Source organism: Lygodium microphyllum, chromosome 7 (assembly GCF_053477565.2).
Source record: "Lygodium microphyllum isolate KBCC chromosome 7, Lygodium_microphyllum_v1.1.10, whole genome shotgun sequence".
Classification (NCBI taxonomy): domain Eukaryota; kingdom Viridiplantae; phylum Streptophyta; class Polypodiopsida; order Schizaeales; family Lygodiaceae; genus Lygodium; species Lygodium microphyllum.
In genome coordinates, this window is record NC_141141.1 from 156,105,818 (window position 1) to 156,112,406 (window position 6,589).

Genomic DNA, 6,589 nt, shown 5'->3' on the forward strand with positions numbered 1-6,589 from the left:
TAAAGGAGGTCACTAGAGAACTTGACAGAGGTTTAAATGGGGTTACTCTCCAAAAGTGAGTCCTCTTCTTCTTCAACTTTCAAGCTTCTCTTCAAGCTTTCATGGTGCAACCAAGATCTCTACTTCATTTCTTGTCACAAGCTTCATCTCTCTGCTATAATGGATAGCATGGGACAGTTCCCTGCTTGCTAAGCTTCAGATCAAGCACCACATATAGCAGTATTCACAGCTTTATCTTCCTTGCTAACTGATCTTCATCTTGCTGAAGGGAGCAGCCATGGAGCTCTCGAACTTGATGACGTTGTAACCTGCATTATTACCGCTCCCTCTCTTTAAGCAAAGGAAATCCTCTCCGTGTGCAGAGAGAGGGAAGGAAACGACAGGCCGTTGAAGTCATAAGGAAGCACCAGCATCCTTGTGAAGACGGCTAGAAATGACAGGCGTTTGAAGTCATAAGGAAGCACCAGCATCCTTGTGAAGACGGCTAAGCTCTGCTAACCGCCTGCTCAGATCGTCTTCCTCTGGAGTCTCCTTCACAGGAACAGGTGCACTAGTGGACGGCTGTGGAAGGCCAACAGAAATCTCGAGACCGTAGTCATCAGCAACCTGCTGCATCAATGAATTGACCTCATCCTCAGGGGTGGACAGGGATGTGCTTCCAGCCATGGCGGTCTCAACAAACTCGGCCTGCACCTCCATATTGACAAACTGCTTCTCGAAATTGTCCATGGTTTCTGACATTTTCTGCAGATTGTGGCTCGCCAGGGCCGTATCGAGCGATTTGACAATGGATGCCATGGATTTGGTGATGGTGTTCATCTTGGCCTGTGTATCGAGGCGCGAGACCACGGCATCAAGGCGCGATGCAAGGCACAGGTAGTTGAGCTGCTATGTGCGCTTGCGGATGGCATTCTCTGCATAAATGCGAGCACCATCCACGTTGCCCTTCTCAATGGCCTTCTTCACCTTGAGCTTCTCGCTTTTCTTGTCTTTTTTGCCTTGCGGGCCTGTCTCTGCAGGGTTTTGGATGTGAATTTGAGCTCCATGATCTGGTCGAGCAACTTCTCTATGTTTCCCATGGAGATCGGCTCGGTGTTTGTGTATTACATAATTTCATCATGGACCCTGCTACTTTCTGGGTTTTCTTAGTCGCAATGCATGCTACCATGAATGTGAGCTAAAGACTGTAAAAAAGATTGTCCTTCAGATATGATAGTAGGAGGAATTTGTGGCAAAGAAGACACGGTCGGGACAACAGAATGATGATCTTTCCATGATGCAAGTGAGACTGTAGGGAACAAGAAGCTTCTCTTCAACTCAGGCCAGCACTTGGTAAAAACACGATAACACATTCTTGCTGTGGAGCGGACCTCACTCATGGCATCTCCAAGGCAGCACTTGATAAGGTCCTCATACAGGTCCACCAGCTTTTGAATTTCTGATTCAGCAAATATCCAACACTGTGATGACAACAAGCTTGAACAAAACAGGTAGAGTGTAAAACGCTCCACTTCACAGAGAGACAGAGGTGTCCACCTTATGCGCCACTGTGCATAAGGATCATGCGCTGCAACTCTTGCAGAGCTTGCAGGGCTTGTTGTTCCTGATTTTCATTGACCTAGTATGCCTACCAAAGTGTTCTTTGATGTCGTTCTGGGTGATGATATAGTTGCACTACGCATAGTGCTGCGTGGAGCTGTTACACATTTTTGAAGTGTTGGAACAGTCTTCTTAGTAGACTGTGGCTTTGGAATCTATATACATTGAATAAGTCACATTGTCTAGAGTTATTTCATCAGCCTCAACACCAGAGCCATCATCTTGTTCCTCCACATCATGACATCATGTGGAATCTCAACATAGTGATGTCCTGTATACACAATAGCACTACTAAACTGGTTCACCAAGGTTGCTGCGTGTGAAGAAGGCTATGATGATAATCTTGAAGACTCTACCAGTCCCAATGGATGACCAACTTTGTTAGTATCTGCAAACTGAGCTCCCAAAGATGCAGAGGGAGAAGATTCAATGGTTTGATCATCTGCAAATAACAACTTCGTAAAATTACTATGTGGTTCTGATAATTTTGAAGTCTGTGTCCAGAACACTTGCATCCTCTCTAAAGCCCTCATTGTCAAGTTCTTGTGTTTGGCTACCCAAGCATCAAGATACACTGACAAATAAAAGGTATACTGGGGTAGATTGGTTGTGCAAGAGGAGGCGGTACTTGACAAAGATGGACTAGCGCAACAGAAAAGGATTGTTCTCTAGATCATTAAGGATCAACTTGGTTCTCTGAAGTTCAAAGTTTCTTTGGTGATTTTGGAATCTCTAGGAGTGTGTCAACATTAGTGCCTTCATCTAACTTCATCTTACTTCTACTCAAGAAGATTCAGCAATGTTTCAGCATAGGGGATAAGCATTTGGTTCTTCTTCAATAAGCTATGGTTCATGGAGAACCATTGGAGCATTATTGAGTAGAGTATGATGCTGGGATATACTACTATTTTGGTTCAAGCGTTTTATTACAAGATTGGCTTTGAGGAGTTCATCAAGCAAGCTCGAGTAATTGGGTATCTTCTTACCTTTGAATCTACTTGGTATGATTCAATTCATTGGGTACTTTGAAGCTTGAAACCAACTCAAGCCATATTGGAGTTTGTTTCTTGGTTAGCTCCATTTTGAAGCAACTATTGGAGTTCTCAATGCTTATGGGTTTTGCTTGATCAAGTGGTTGAGAGTATGTAGTAAGGATCAGTTGGGCTATTTGTAGAGCAATTCTTGGATGTATCAAGGATGTAATTGCAGGGTTTGTGCATGTCTAATCAGTGTTCTTACTGATCTTAAGTGCCTTACAACTTTCCCTAGATGAAAGGTAATGATTACGAGGCAAAATAGGGTCATTACAGTGCTAAACAGGGTGCAGTCCAAACAGGGACAGATTTGGGAAAGTTGCTACAAAAATTAGTAGCATCATTTTAACGACAAAGAAACAACTGGAATTGATACTAGACATCACAAGCTTCGAGTGGAGCCATCAAACGTCTCATTTGGACACATATTTCTCAAGCTAGAGCCTATTTAGTACCGGCAGTTCACTAGCACTTCACTGTGGACAGTTCTGGAAATTCTTAAACAGAGAGGGGTATTGCTACTCCTAAATTCAAACCAGGATTTCTACTTGATACTAGACATCTTAATTTTCGAGTCAAGCTATCATACACCTTATTTGGACTTATATTTTTCAAGGTAGGGCTGAAGAAGGCAAGCAAACAGGATTGCAAGGATTGTATGGACTCGGTGACTTTTCTTTTGGTCTGCATGTGTTGAATCTCAAGGCAGGGTATAGTTGAATATATATGTTGGTCCTGATTTGAGGACTCTGTATTTTGGGAGTATGCATGTCAGATGAATGAAACCAGAATTTTAAGGCAAGGACAGGAACAACATATCTCTTCAACTTGACTACAATGGTAGCTGAGATCAATAGCTCCAGCTCTAGTGAACAAGGTTGGCTTCAAACACAGGCTAAAATTGACAAACTTGGAGTTTTAACTGATCAGTGTATTGCTCTTATGAATGCGGTTATGGAAAAAACAGCAAGAGCTGAATCAAATGCTTCTGCTTATGGCCAACATGTATATGCTGATGGTACACTTAAATCAAATGCTTCTGCTTATGGCCAACATGTATATGCTGATGGTACACTTGAATCAAATGCTTATGCTTATGGCCAACATGTATATGCTAATGAGTATCATTCCATTGAGCCTTGGCATCAGAATGGCTATTATGGTCAACATGCTTATGCTTATAAGCATCCACCTCTTCAGCAAAATAGTTATGATTATACTTGTGAAGCTCTCTTGGTTGACCAGCCCAGTTCTTATGGATGTGACAAAAATGGTTATGCTTATCAGTACCCTTCTAGCTTTGATCAACAGCAAGCAAGTGATTATGACCAATGCTGTGGGATCAATGATCAAAGGTAGCATGCTTATGTATGTGAGCAGCAAACATCAGTGGAAGCAAATGCATATGCTCAACCAAACTGTCCCTCTGATGCGCAGCAGGGCTATTATCACCATATGCAGTATGGACAGCATGAGCATTATGGTCATGAGTATGGACAGCCATCTGTTGTACATGATGAGCATGGACAGCCATCTATTGTACATGAGCAGCAAGATGTCTATGAGCAGCATGTCAAAACTATTATAGAGCTAACCAATGGTGATGAGCAGGTGTGTAAATTGCTATCTAAGGCTAAACGCGTTAGACACCTTACTAGTGATACGATACAGGAACTGCATGCTGCGGGCTTATGCTATCGATGTGTTAAGCCACTATCTTGTAAGCACCAAGCCACATGCAGGGCAAAGACTGCCAAAATATTCTTGGTATTTGAATATTATGATGCAAAGGATGGAGAAGATCTTGTTGAAGACCATTTTGGTATGAGTCCACAACAAGAAGCTCAGTTCAAGAAAGCAGAATATGGACAGCATGTGGATTTGGATGATCATCATGCAATGGTGACTTCAGCCTCATATGCTTCAGTTATACAGAGCATGGTGATGCCTGAGAGGCTTATGGAAAAGTTAGTGAATACCATCACGATGATCATGCTTCCAGTTGTACTTGACTTTGATCTTATGAAAGTTGATCCAATGCATGGCAACGATACCACTTTCCCTTTTGATCCAGGTGGCTACAGGTTGATTTTGACCCTCTGTATAGATTAGTACTTCTATTGAATATTAGGTAATCTTTTCTTTTACCACTTGTAATGTTGTACAGAGTAGTACTCTGCAGCCCATTACTTGGCTATACCAATAAGTCCGATATTTGTTTTTGAGGACAAAAACTTCATTTTGAGTGGGGATGGATTGTAAGAAGCTGAGAATAAGGAATTAGTGTAAATAATATTGATATTATGCCATGTCACACTTACATTGGCATAAAAGGAGAGGATATGTAATTTTACACATCTTTTTGACACATTAATACAATTACAGTCTTTCTCTCCCTTCTTGCTCATAGCTTCTATGGCTTCCCCTTCTTTCCTGACTTTCTCTCTCTAAATCTAGTCTTTCTCTCTCCTCGTCACTCTTCTTCTCTCTCTTCCTGCAGTCTTTCTCTCTCTTCTGCAGTCTTCTCTCTCCTCTTTCTCTCTCCCTAGTTCTCTCTCTGACATAAGCATTGGGATTGAATCAATACTTTGAGTGATATAAGGGATTTTGTATTTGACAGTCCATTATTACTGTAACCATTTCCAATGGCCAAAGGCAAAAGGAAAGACCAAGTGATGGAGACAATTCAAGAAGACATTAGAGAGTATTCCAATGAACAAAATAACACTAATGAAGCCTGAAATCAAGACCAAAATTATGATGGTGTAAGTGTTGGTAATGCCCATAGTGTACAACTTGGAAATGATGAGAACCAAGCATTCCATGAACCTTTTGGTGATCCTACACTTTCAAATGAGTTACATATGATGAGCATTGGAATGCATGATGGATTTGAACAACTTCCTAAGTCAATGGGAAATATGGAAAAGACAACCAATGCAATGAATGAGAGTATTCAACAATTGGTCAAGTTCATGCAATATGGGTTTGAAAATATAGTAGCAAAGACTATGAAAAATGGATTTGATGAGGTATTATCAGCCATCAAGGTTCAAAATACACCCTCTTCCCCAAATAGACCCACTACTCATGGTGAAAATACTTCAGCCCAGCCATCTAATGTCAAAGGGAGAGAGATTAATCAATGAATCATGTCCACTTTTGAGAGAGGAGAGCCTTCTACATTGAAGAATACCTATGGTCAGCCATCAAAGTATTATGCCCGTCCACATTTTAAACCAATGGTCAGCCTTCTACATTGAAGAATACCTATGGTCAGCCATCAAAGTATTATGCCCGTCCACATTTTAAACCAAGACATGAGGCAACTTATGTAGGGGATAAAGACTTAAGAGAAATGGAGAATGAAGAGTTCCATGGAAGATTTGAAGAAATAAGGTCATTTCAAGACATCACTAACAAAGAGAACACAATCTATGGTCAGCCCACTAGTGGACATAATCATTCATTTGGATTTAATCAACAAAATCAAGGCGGTAATGCTTCTAGGCCAAATTCCTTTGGAAGGGATTCAATGCATAGAGAATCTTGGAGACAACCATCTTTTGGACAGCATTCAAACAATTTTCACTCAACATATAATGAGAGGGAATACAAAGAGAAAATCACCATTTCCAACTTCAAGGGGAATAATGCATCTTCAACGGAGTTAGAAGAATGGGTAAACAAACTAGAGATGTACTTCACTCTTTTCCCTCGCCATGATGAAGCTAAGATCTACTTTGCGGCACTCCATCTTGAAGGGTACACTCATACATGGTGGAGATACATGCAAAGAGTTGGTCATACTTTTGCTTCATGGGAAGATTTTAAAAAGGCAATGTTTGAGTGTTTGTTTCTCCAATGGAAAAGAAAAAGTTGCAATGAAGATGGTATCATCTTCAACAAAGAGGCATGTCCATGCGTGACTACTCCAATATGTTCCTCAACCTCTC

General features: G+C 41.2%; 1 pseudogene; it reads right to left on the reverse strand.

Annotated features, from left to right (window-relative positions):
- Nucleotides 1-450: 450 nt before the first annotated feature.
- LOC148034118 (ESCRT-related protein CHMP1B-like) lies at nucleotides 451-1,094 on the reverse strand (annotated as a pseudogene).
- Between the last annotated feature and the right edge of the window lie 5,495 nt (nucleotides 1,095-6,589).